This window comes from Staurois parvus, unplaced genomic scaffold (genome assembly GCF_062004578.1).
Source record: "Staurois parvus isolate SC_StPar_1 unplaced genomic scaffold, SC_StPar_1.0 ptg000075l, whole genome shotgun sequence".
In the NCBI taxonomy this organism is placed as follows: domain Eukaryota; kingdom Metazoa; phylum Chordata; class Amphibia; order Anura; family Ranidae; genus Staurois; species Staurois parvus.
Window position 1 is genome coordinate 4,384,070 of NW_028317871.1, and position 13,431 is coordinate 4,397,500.

Genomic DNA, 13,431 nt, shown 5'->3' on the forward strand with positions numbered 1-13,431 from the left:
AACCCCTCCCACCTCTACAAACACCCTACACATACATTTGTCAGCAGGTTTGTAAGAAAAAAGCATTTGAGTCTAAATAAGCAAGCAAAATTAAAACAAGAGCAGATTTTAAACAAAACGATTGACATGTGTGAGGCTTTCAATGCAAAGAGAAAAAAAACACAATCATTGTGCAATAACACACAAACACACTTTACAAGGCCAAAAATATGCAAACATTTCCAGCCCACTTCCAAACACAGCCTGAGTGGTGTCTGGGGCAATTCAGCACAAAATCTCTTCCTCCCCCAATCCACTACAAGCAAGGACTTAGTCACAAAGCACCCGGCCTAGTAACAGGCCAAATCACTCCCTACTGCACATCTTTATATAAGCTAGGTTGTATTTGGAGCGTGCCAAACAAGGCCCCACACCCAATGAAGCCACACCCACCACTGACCTTAGTTTGGTCAGTGAAAGTGTTTTCACCTGATGAATCCGCTTCCTACCTGCATTAACCCTTGGTATACAGGCCCCACAAATCAGAAAGATATATACAGTGAAATGTACGTGTGCAGCATACAACAGAACATTGAGCAGGGATGTAAAAGGGAACCCCAATTGGAACCTTTATTGCTACTATGGTCACAATTCCCTCCAGATTCTCGCATGAGTTAAGACAGTCACATGACCACATCTTGTATGCAATACTGAAAATGACAAATCGATTTGACTAGTATGGTGAATTTCCCATCAATTGGTAAAACACTCCAGAAATCAAACATCACCAAACATTACACTCTGGGCAAAGCTGATTTACAAATCATGCAACTTACAGTAAAGTTGACCATTTCAATGCAATTTTCAAGACATCTGACACAGATCTCTATGCAAATTGCCACTAAAGTAGTACATGTACTACTATAGAAATCAGTGTTTGAAACGCACCCATGTGGTCACTCTAATAGCAGACAATAGGGTGCGACTTTGCAGACGATTTACAGCTTGCATGTTGTGCAAATCACATGCCAAGTCCCACTCAATGTGCACGCTATTGGAGCGTTCATATTGTTGTGGTTCAAACTTGGTAGGAGCCGCAAGTAATAATAGAGTAATGAATACACTACTTTTCATGCAATTTGCTGAGAGATCGATGTCGAATGTCTTGCAAATTGCACTTGAAATCACCATGTACCCCGACTTTGAAATCATGCAACTTCTATGCAAGTCACATGATGTGACTGTGGTGTCAATAACACCACTTAGAAATCTGCTTTAATGTGACCGGGTAGCCCCCAGTAACATTGTTTGCGATTGCCATGCAATTGGCATGACAGGCGACTTGCAAATCGTAGACCAAGTCGCACCCTATTGGCCACTGTAGGCTCTGTTCACATCCAATTGGATTGTGAACTCGTGCAACTTCACTGTAAGTTGGACAATTGCCGCATCGGATTAGATGTGACAGTGGTGTTGGCCCCCAGTAACATTGGGTGCAATTTGCCATGCAAAGAGCAAGCTGCTGGCCATGCCAATCACATGACAAGTCACATCCAGGGTGTGCAATTTCAGGTGCGATTTGTGCATTGACATCGTACCTGATATTGGATATAATGAATGTGAGTGTATTAACATACACCATTTGTTGCAGCGAGAGTTCAAAGGTATTTGAGAATTGTGGCCATTTATTAGCAATTTAACATCTAGACTCAAATAGAAATCGCAATGCTACACACAATTGAAAACACAACTAGTTAGTAATTCTCTAGAAAACACAGTAAAATTGGCAACTTAAAGAGTAATTTTCAATTGCATATAGTGTGAGCGAAGCAGGAAAATCAACAAAGGAAATAAATCTTTGAAGGCGTGCGGTACCTGCCTGCTGGGATAAGGGTCTGCTATGCATTTGGGGGAAAAATGCACGCCAGGATTTGTGACAAGTTTGATGTGTGGATTCACCAACCGAGTCTTTTCTCTCTCGCTCACTCTTCTGAATGTCTCTCTTTATCACTCCTCAGTATGTATCTCTCGCTCACTCTTCTTCGTCTCACTGGCTCGCTCTTCTCTCTCGCTCACTCTTCTTCGTCTCACTGGCTCGCTCTTCTCTCTCGCTCACTCTTCTGAATGTCTCTCTTTATCACTCTTCATATGTATCTCTTGCTCACTCTTCTTCGTCTCACTCTTCTCTCTCTCTGTCAGCTCTTTGCTTGCCAAATCCTTCACAAAAGTGGGTGGAGTGTAAACCATCATTATCAAATCTATTAGTGATTCAGGCCCTTATCTTATACCATTGTATGACATTCACATAAGGTGCAGCTTTGAAGGTGTTTCAACAGACAAGGCCTCATTCTAATTCACATTTTAGGGATCATTTAGACAGAATGCAAAGATGTTGCCAGAACATGTATGTGAAGACAGCCACACACGGAGATCATGCTACTACCTCGCCGGGGTTGGGATTCGAACCGACAACCCTAGAGTTGTGAGGCAGCAGTGCTAACCGCTAACCCACGGAGCTACATTGCTAACCCAGCCTGTATTTCTGTGCTGTGAATCAATCCTAGGTCCCTGGGCATGGTCAGTTTAACTAGCCAGATATCTCCAATGTGACACAAATGTTGTGCTATGTTGCCAATTCACATGTATGATGGTTCTATGTATCCCAATACAAAGGATTGCAATACTAATACAGGCGTACCTCGGTTTACCAACGCCTCAGGGAACGTCATATTTGGGGTACAAATGCCAAACCATTTCAGTTAATTGGTCTGTTTACAAATGTTTGAATAATTTGGTATGGGCATGTGGCCTGGTATGGTTCAGGAGGGGGGGAGGCGCTCGCTCGTCCCCCCCCCCTTTCCTGACCTGCCGGGCTGCATGCTCGGATAAGTATGTGTTATGGATTTTGGGGGGTACCCCATGCTGTTTTTTATTTAATTTCAGCGTGGAGGTACCCCTTAACATCCATACGAGACCCGAAGGGCTTAGTATGGATGGGAGGGGGGACCCCACGCCAGTTATTTAAAGAACTGTTTCTAAATCCCTGCAATACTTTGACATTCAACTGTCAGTGGGGAAATCCGCCGACAGCTGAAACATGAGCGCTGCATTGGTTTTCACTACTAAAACGCCGCATGAGTTGATAACATAACTCATGCGGGATTGTAGGAGCGACAGCCATGAGTTAATGTTTCATCTGTCAGCGGGGTTCCCCACTGACAGCTGAATGTAAAATAATTCCCTTTATTGCATAAATAATAGAAAAAAAGCGTGGGTCCCCCCTCCCATCTGTACCAAGCCCTTCGGATCTAGTATGGATATTAAGGGGGAACTCCACGTCGAAATGTAAAAAAAAAAACAGCGTGGGTCCCCTCAATATCCATACCAGACCCTTATCCAAGCATGCAGCCCGGCAGGTCAGGGAAGGGGGGGGGGACGAGCGAGCACCCCCCCTCCTGAACCATACCAGGCCACATGCCCTCAACATGGGGGGGGGTGCTTTGGGGCAGGGGGGGCTCCCCCCCCAAAGCACCTTGTCCCCATGTTGATGAGGACAAGGGCCTCTTCCCCACAACCCTGGCCGGTGGTTGTGGGGGTCTGCGGGCGGGGGGCTTATCAGAATCTGGAAGCCCCCTTTAACAAGGGGGCCCCCAGATCCCGCCCCCCCCCCCTACGTGAATGATTCTGCGGTACACGGTCCGCAGACTCATTCACAAAAAAACTAAGTGTGGTGTAAAAAAAACACAGTACAGGGTCTTTGACAAGTCCTTTATTAAAACAATGTCCCCCGAAGTAGATCCAACGTCAATCGCGGCGGCGGCAGGGACCCGAAAAAAAAAATAAAAGTTCCGCTCCCGTCGGAGGCTTCCAGCCTAGTGAAGAAGAGGCTAGCTGACAGTTCTTATATAGGTATGGGGCGGGGCCAGCCGGGGACATCATCTGAGTGACCCGCCCCATGTCACATGCTTGCTGTTCCCGGCTGGCCCCGCCCCATACCTATATAAGAAATGTCAGACTGTCTCCTGCATTCAGCTAGTTAGCCTCAGTGGAGAGACAGGGTGACATTTCTCAAATAGGTAAGGGGCGGGGATGATGTGCCCGGCTGGCCCCGCCCCATACCTATATAAGAACTGTCAGCTAGCCTCTTCTTCACTAGGCTGGAAGCCTCGGACTGGAGCGGAACCTTTTTTTTTTTTTCTTTTTTCGGGTCCCTGCCGCCGCCGTGATTGACGTTGGATCTACTTCGGGGGACATTGTTTTAATAAAGGACTTGTCAAAGACCCTGTACTGTGTTTTTTTTACACCACACTTAGTTTTTTTGTGAATGAGTCTGCGGACCGTGTACCGCAGAATCATTCACGTAGGGGGGGGGGGCGGGATCTGGGGGCCCCCTTGTTAAAGGGGGCTTCCAGATTCTGATAAGCCCCCCGCCCGCAGACCCCCACAACCACCGGCCAGGGTTGTGGGGAAGAGGCCCTTGTCCTCATCAACATGGGGACAAGGTGCTTTGGGGGGGGGAGCCCCCCTGCCCCAAAGCACCCCCCCATGTTGAGGGCATGTGGCCTGGTATGGTTCAGGAGGGGGGGGGGCGCTCGCTCGTCCCCCCCCCCCCTTTCCTGACCTGCCGGGCTGCATGCTCGGATAAAGGTCTGGTATGGATATTGAGGGGGACCCACGCTGTTTTTTTTTTAAATTTCAGCATGGAGTTCCCCCTTGATATCCATACCAGACCCGAAGGGCTTGGTATGGATGAGAGGGGGGACCCACGCTGTTATTTTTATTTTATTTTTTTTTATTGCGGACCTTTATTTTTACATTCAGCTTTCAAAATAAATTTTATCTAGACCTTCAAAATAAGTAAAATCATAACAGAAATAATTATAAAGGATAAGAAACAAAAATATAATCACTAAAACGAAGGAAATCTAATTAGATTACATGAAGATATACTTAATGCTGTTTATTAAACACAGTAGTCGCGACCGAGTGCCGGCTGTCAGAGGAATCCACAATCAGATTCACTATTAGTCAGTGGCTAAAAAGCAAACGCCCATGGCAGAGGACTAAAATGTGTTCTGCACATGCTCAGTTCTATCTGCCAAAGACACTGCACGGGCATCTAGATTTTTACTGTGTCGATTTCCTTGAGAAAAACGTTTTTTAACACATTCTTAATTTTTTTGGAAATAGCAGATATTGTTTAAAGTGAAGTCCTGATATTTGGCAAAGCAAATTTCTAAGTGAACATGTCTCTACAGTGATTTTTCATGGTGTTAGACGTGCTTCTTAGCAAGTCTGCTTTTGTGAGTCTGATTCCGGGCGTGTGTCTTTTTGTGAATTAGATTGGGCGTCTGCTTATGGGCTCTGCTCAATAGTGAATTAGGTTGCAGGGTCAAAAATGGACGGACGCCCATGAAAATTGGGCTTAAGCCCATAAATATGCGCCCACGCCCAATAGTGAATCAGGGCCATGGAGTCTATTTTTGCTGTTTATACTGTATGTTTTATCACTTGTAATTATCATAGTAATTTTGGATTAGTACTGAACCTTTTTTAGTTATTTCAGTTTTTTACGGAGTATCCAATATTGCATGCGCTGCTTTTCCTGAGTGTTAGTTCTTTCCACAAGTGCAGTTTCACAATTTTGCATTTTTGTAAGTGTAACAAAAGGTGTCCATAGTAAAGAACAAGGGAAGATAGCACACTGTGTTCACCAAAAAATTTACTGCCTAATTTGAAATTATCATAGACATTCCTCACATAAAAGAATGGTTTTGGCTCAACAACTCAAAAGCAAATAATTCAAATGCCAAAGTGAAATGTTATAATTTAGATGCCGACGGAGATCATTGACTGCGCAGATTAGTGGCCACATTCCATTCCATTCCATTATTCAAAGAGTTGCCCCCCATTCAAAAGTAAATGAGGAATGTATACTTATCAGTCCATAGAATAGTCCATCATAGACCCTGGCAAGACCAATGACCCCGCCTGACCGGTTTAACCGGACCCCCGGCTGCATCAGAGGCTTATATATGGCCACTAATCTTACACTCTTAGACCATCTGTGATTCTCACTCTAGGATGGAGTCACCATACATATGGGAGATATATTTGTTGTTGATGTTTGCATTGGTGGCTCCCAAATAAGCAGGTGCAAACAACATTTCAAGTGGCTACTTGTGTGAGGGAGGTTCATGTTTATATGTATCTTGGCTGATATACATCGACAAAGAGCCATTACAATAAATATTATTTCCTTCTCTGGACCACATTCAGCTGTCTACTCTTTGGTTGGGACGTCTCACGGCCATATATATTTATCTAGAACAGCTCAAACACAATTTATCCAGTGGATTTACCAGTCGGTTGCTTTCCAATGTCCAATATACCAGCACCCATTTTGGTTTGTACCACAGTACCATGCTTTGAGTCCTAATGATTCAGCATATTATAGATATAGTGTGAACAATGGACTGATTGGTGGAAACATCTATTTAGCAGCTGCATAATTTTATTGAGCGGCCCCTTTTCTATTTTTTCTTACTTTTTATGCCTGTCCCTTTCATTCTGAGAGCCCTCAGTCTTATTGATATAACATGAATATTGAGTAATGAAACAGATATATAGATTTCATTTAGTCCAATAGATTTATGGACATGACCTTTGACCCATAAATTCTTTTAAATGGGTTTATGTATGTGTGTAACTTGTCTTGTTTCTTCTTTTTAACATATAAAGATCATCAGCGCAGTCAATGATTTCTGTCGGCATCTAAATGATAACATTTCACTTTGACATTTGAATTATTTGGGTGTGAGATGTTGAGCCAAAACCATTCTTTTATGCGAGGAATGTCTTTGATACAAATGTTCGTGGTGTGCTCTCCTCCCCTTACATACAGTGGGGCAAAAAAGTATTTAGTCAGCCACCAATTGTGCAAGTTCTCCCACTTAAAAAGATGAGAGAGGCCTGTAATTGGCATCATAGGTAGACCTCAACTATGAGAGACAAAATGAGAAAAAAAATCCAGAGAATCACATTGGCTGATTTGGAAAGAATTTATTTGCAAATTATGGTGGAAAATAAGTATTTGGTCAATATCAAAAGTTCATCTCAATACTTTGTTATATATCCTTTGTTGGCAATGACAGAGGTCAAACGTTTCCTGTAAGTCTTCACAAGGTTGGCACACACTGTTGTTGGTATGTTGGCCCATTCCTCCATGCAGATCTCCTCTAGAGCAGTGATGTTTTGGGGCTGTCGCTGGGCAACACGGACTTTCAACTCCCTCAAAAGGTTTACTTGTGAAGCCACTCCTTCGTTGTCCGGGCGGTATGTTTGGGATCATTGTCATGTTGGAAGACCCAGCCACGTTTCATCTTCAATGCCCTTGCTGATGGAAGGAGGTTTGCACTCAAAATCTCACGATACATGGTCCCATTCATTCGGACCTGAACATGGATCAGTCATCCTGGTCCCTTTGCGGAGAAACAGCCCCAAAGCATGATGTTGCCACCCGCATGCTTCACAGTAGGTATGGTGTTCTCTGGATGCAACTCAGCATTCTCTCTCCTCCAAACACGAAGAGTTGTGTTTCTACCAAACAGTTCTATTTTGGTTTCATCTGACCATATGACATTCGCCCAATCCTCTTCTGGATCATCCAAATGCTCTCTGGCAAACTTCAGACGGGCCCGGACATGTACTGGCTTAAGCAGGGGGACACGTCTGGCACTACAGGATCTGAGTTCCTGGCGGCGTAGTGTGTTACTGATGGTAGCCTTTGTTACGTTGGTCCCAGCTCTCTGCAGGTCATTCACTAGGTCCCCCCGTGTGGTCCTGGGATTTTTGCTCACCATTTTTGTGATCATTTTGACCCCACGGGGTCTTGCGTGGAGCCCCAGATCGAGGGAGATTATCAGTGGTCTTGTATGTCTTCCATTTTCTAATTATTGCTACCACAGTTGATTTGTTCACACCAAGCTCCTTGCCTATTGCAGATTCAGTCTTCCCAGCTTGGTGCAGGTCTACAATTTTGTTTCTGGTGTTCTTCGACAGCTCTTTGGTCTTCACCATAGTGGAGTTTGGAGTGTGACTGTTTGAGGTTGTGGACAGGTGTCTTTTTATACTGATAACAAGTTCAAACAGGTGCCATTGATACAGGTAATGAGTGCAGGACAGATGAGCCTCTTAAAGAAGAAGGTACAGGACTGTGAGAGCCAGAAATCTTGTTTGTAGGTGACCAAATACTTATTTTCCACCATAATTTGCAAATAAATTCTTTCCAAATCAGCCAATGTGATTGTCTGGATTTTTTTTCTCATTTTGTCTCTCATAGTTGAGGTCTACCTATGATACCAACTACAGGCCTCTCCCATCTTTTTAAGTGGGAGAACTTGCACAATTGGTGGCTGACTAAATACTTTTTTGCCCCACTGTACATATGCTTATAAGAATTAAGCCTGGTATGGTCTCTTTTTCTTTTTATGCTAATTTGAAATTAACACAGGATACATAATAAAGCTCTGACTTATTTTCTCAGCTCAAAGCTTTGGCAAAGAGATATAGTAAACAAAGGGTCTTGACTTTTTCTTTTGCTTTTAAGTTGTTAATACTGGGAACAAGCCTTGTTCTGCACCTGAGCTCCTCTGGGCTGACTATGTATAGACTGACCTGGAAAAGGCATTTTATAATATATTAACTTTCAGAGTATAAAACAGCACTTCTTCACAAACTTGTAGCATAAATCTATGCACTGCAAAAATGTGTAAATCATAAAAAATAAGTCCAATAAAACTGGCTTTTCAAGCGTTCAATGTGATCTTTTAATATCTTAACTATAAAAAATAATACGTCCAATACAATTGTGGTGATTTTAGGTGTTCATTGTGCTGTTTTGGTTGTGCATTCACCTAGTGCAAGAAATAAACGTTCCTCTATTTGATAATGGGAAGAGAGTTAGAAAAGTGCAGAAATGTTATATTTGAGATCCAGATGCAATCTGTTAATTTTCTTTCTTCACGCTTTGTCTCCAAGATAACATATTATTGTTCCTCATGATAAACAGAAGTAGACAGAAAACAAAACCATAGCATAATTCTATTTATTCATTTAGTAGCTCACCTACTTACACTCCCAGCACCAGCACAGTACCATCAAAAAAAGCTAGTGACAAATGTCCCATAGGGACATTTGTCACAACGTGTACTTGAAAACACACACATGCAAAGCCAACCGTTCATTCATTGTCAAAACAAAAACCGAACTCTGTATAATTCTTGGAAAGAGAAACCCAGTCATTTAAGGACATAATAACTTTGCATTCTTCATTTCTCAGTTATGAAACTGTTGATTAAAACAGTAAGACTGCATACCCTGAAATGTTAACAGCTATAGCATATGTGCATATTCAGCTGGTTGAAGAAAATATAAAGAGCTGTTCAAAATGAAATTCACTTAAATGTGTCACAAATAACAGAATACATTTATAAACATTTTACTACAGAAGTATTCCGCTTTTTTTTTGCTATTAGGGATGAACTCATACTCAGACAAAACCCAAGTTTGGATCAAATACTCTGTGTTCATACAGTTTGGATTGAATCTGAACTTTGGGAATGTATAGAAGGAATTCCCTAGCCCAATATCCTATAGTACTTTGCAAAAAGCCATCTTTCCAAAGACTTGCAGCTGACCTTTGGTCATGCCACCTCTAATCAAAGATCAGGTGCAAGACTTCTGCCAGTGATGGTTTTCTGCCAAATCCAATGGTATACAAATCTGCTTTCCCAGCAGTTCTTTGTCAGTGTGAGACTTATAGTGCATTGTGATACCCTAGAGCTATATGTGTAGTATATACAATGATTTAGTCAATGTAGCTATGCATTACCAGTGATTATTTGCAGTAAATTGCAGTTTGTGGGGCTAGGGAGAGTGAGGCCCCTTTCAAATAGGACAGACTTTGTTTTGATCAGCAGGGAAACTGCCCACGGATGAGCCACCCGTGTCCACTCAGTTTATGCAGAGCGGACATGAACATGGACATGGAGGCCTCTCTGCTCAGCGGGAGGCTGGTAGTAAATGTACTCCACTGTCCATTTACCCCCGACTGCCCTCCGATCCACTTGGGTGGATCCTCTTCTTGTTTTTTTTTTTAGTGGACTGGATCAGACCACAGGTAGACTAGTATTAACGGTCTTTAGGGGTGAGTAGATCATCTGAATGGACCCGTCACGTGAAGGGGGCCCAAAATGCAAGCCGACCTGCATTCACTGTGATTTCATAAGACACAACGGTCCATTTTAGAGCTACTTTTGTGCGTGTGCCAACAACAACGGCTTTTTCTCTATTGCTGCTGTTCCCACATTCCTTTAATTTGGGAGAGTTTTGTAAATGTTCTCCTCCTTTTTTTTCTTTTTTATTTACTTTGTGTTCAAGTAGTTTTTTTTAAGGGGTACTTAATTGTTAAGTGTTTTAGTTATTAGTTTTTTTTTGCACCTTTTTACTTTTTATTTGCTTTTATTTTTGTCTGGATCTTTTAATTTTTTTATGGGGTCAGTAATCGCAGCCTGAAATTGTTAGTGACACTGCAAAAGCTGCATTTTGTTTACAGTGGAGCCCCGCAGTGTTTTTTTTTTTTGCATGAACAGCATGTATATTCACAGGCCAAAGTGGTGGTAAGTTTGCATGATCAAGAAGGAAATAATGGCATCCTCCTTATCTGTTTTCTGGACTCACAGTACCTCGCTTGTCATCTTCAGCTACAAGGCACACTGTTTTTCCTCCTCATCCACCGTTATTTCTGTCTTTTCCTGCAAAATGACATAGCTGAATTTTTCAAACATAGTTAAAGCCACTTGCTGCAAGAGGATGCACAATTAATTACATCTGAACTTGAGGAGGAGAGCAATAGAAGCATAGAGGAAGGAGACAACAGAAAGGGAGAAGTAATTGACACTAATGTTCCTACCACTGTAGCTCGGATGTGTAAGCCTTATTCAACACATATGCTGCACACTGCACCTTCTTCATTTACAGTATCTATCACCAGCATCTCAAGCATGGTAATAAAAGCATGTATGAAGAAACATTTGATTATGCACCACAAAACACATGCATGCTAGAAGTTGAAAGCAAAAGAGCCACAGTCTTCATTCCCTTTCCAGCTCCTCCTTTTGGATCTCTTTCCCTTCTATACAAGTTTCCTAATTAGCACCCTCAATTTCAAGATGTGTCAGAGGTTTACCTTATGGCACTCCCAGTGGAAAATAGGGTCAACATTTGGCTATGCAGAGAAGGGGCAAGTGTAGGCTTCAACCATGCTTTGATTCTGCCAATCCCACAATGCTGTCTCCAGCTTTTACACTGAGCAAGCCACATAATGTGCTTCAGCTGCAGGAACATAAGAAAAGGTACTTCCCCAGCCCCCCTATGCCCACAATCTAAATGTCCACTTAGCAAAATTACTTGCTTTACAGCTGCTGCTATTTTAGCTGGTGGAGTCTGCCCCCTTCCTGAAATTTGTAGCCTGTGCTGTAATGCAATAGCTAGTTCACAAATACCATTTTTTCACCTGTAAGGTCATGCCTGATGTGACAGACTCAACCAGGACAGGGGCTTTTTGAGGGGACTGCAGGCTAGCTTTTTTAATACTAATCATAGGCCTCTAAGTGGGCTCTATTCTTTGGGAGGTGTGTGCATGGGGGGACCTTTGGAGTAGTTATACTTCTGATTCATGTCCTTGTCTCCCCAAAACACACAGACTCTGGGAACTGGAGGATCTGGATACAAATGTGAGGCCTCTGTGCCTAAACCAGCATTGACTGCTTCAACCCCCTTCCTAGACGCAGAGACTCAGGGCAGGTGTTAATATAATGAGCTCAAAACAACCTAATGCTGAAATCTCTTGCTGTAATCTGTTTTTGAAGGTATTATGTGTTTACCATTGTGTGTTTTTTTCATTGTTAATTAAGTTAATTGAGTCACCTATTGTTTCTGTCTGTTGGCCAGTCCTCCTGGAGGTTCCTACATTATGGGATTAGTCTTGTGCCAACTTAACCTCATAATACATGTGGGATGTTTAGCCCAGTATATAATGTTTGTTTTTGCTGTTCATGTGGGAACTACCCCTATTTCTGAAATGTAGAAATACCTGTATTTCTGTTCAATAAAGAGTTCCAGTTGCACCTAAGCTAGTATCATCTAGTTCTTGGGTGAAAGTCCCAGCTATAATACCTTGGACCTGTGTCCCACTAGCTAGGAAGCAGTTTTCTGATGGAAGCACCAAGGCAGGGTGCCAGGCAGTCTATCACACCTGCGTTCCACTATCATGTGGAAGGTTATGGTTGCACACCTGACCACAGACATGATGTCCAGTAAGTATGGACAGGAATGTTGTATCTCATTCACAGCTCACTGGATCACTTTGCTGGCCCCTGGAAGGATGCAGAATAGGATACACTGCTGGAGTTGGTTGTGCTGCTGCACATTATGACACCTGGTGAAGGGGACCTTCACCCCCACCTCCTCAATACTCTCTTCTGGTGAGTCATCCTCCAGCACCAGCTTCCCCCAAGCAATCATGAGGCTATGCAATGGCTCAGGGAACGTGCTGTCACACAGTTTTTCAGCTGGTATGCCTAGGGGACAGGAGTCACACTGAGACAGAGATTCTGTAATCCCAGCAAGGACAAAGGTAGCTAACCCCACACCATCTTGTGTCAGGAAAGGTTAGGTGGGACAAAGGCACCAGCCTGCTGTCCACCCCTCAGCAGGGAAAGTTCACATACGTGTCTTGGCTGGCAAATGTCATCAACCTGGTGGTGCAAAAATTCCTGGTTAGGTACCCTGACCTACAAGATCTTCTTAGACAGGACAAAAGAGGTTGTAGCTACTTCAGACAGTCATACCTAGCCAGTGTTTAGCTGGGTGAAATTCAGTGTGAACTCCATCTGCCCACAAACTGCCTGATATGTGATATGCCTAACTATTCAAACTCTACCTTGACCATCTTTCTCTTCTACATTAGTGGGTTGCATACTGAAGATCACACAAAGAGAAAGTATGCTTTTAACATAGAAGGTTGCATTAAGGGGCTAGTTAATTAATTAGAGGGCACTTCACTTAGACTTGTTTTTTGGAGAGAAATATGTACGCTGTCTTTACCAATTTCTTATTCTGCAAATGTTAGTTGCCTGGCTATCATACCAGTGCTTTTCTTTGCATTAGTATTTGGTCCAGGTCAACAGTATAATTTTAAAGTGGGTTAGTATAACAGCTAGGCAACAAACATGTTCACAAGCACATTGGCAATGGTCACCCTAATATTTATCTTCAACAAAGGTTTACTTTCAGATCAAGTTAGCAGTAAAGTTTCTTGTGTATGCTTTGCTGTCCTCTAGTCCACTGTCTGGAAAGGCAATGGAAATGAATTTGGTACTGTCACGGTGT

The 13,431-nt window shown here is 42.9% G+C and overlaps 1 protein-coding gene across 1 annotated transcript in view; it reads left to right on the top strand.

Moving 5' to 3' along the window:
• The window catches only part of SHISA9 (shisa family member 9), a 1,225,124-nt gene that overhangs the window by 640,046 nt on the left and 571,647 nt on the right, over positions 1-13,431 (top strand). The gene's annotated exons all lie outside the window — the stretch shown is intronic.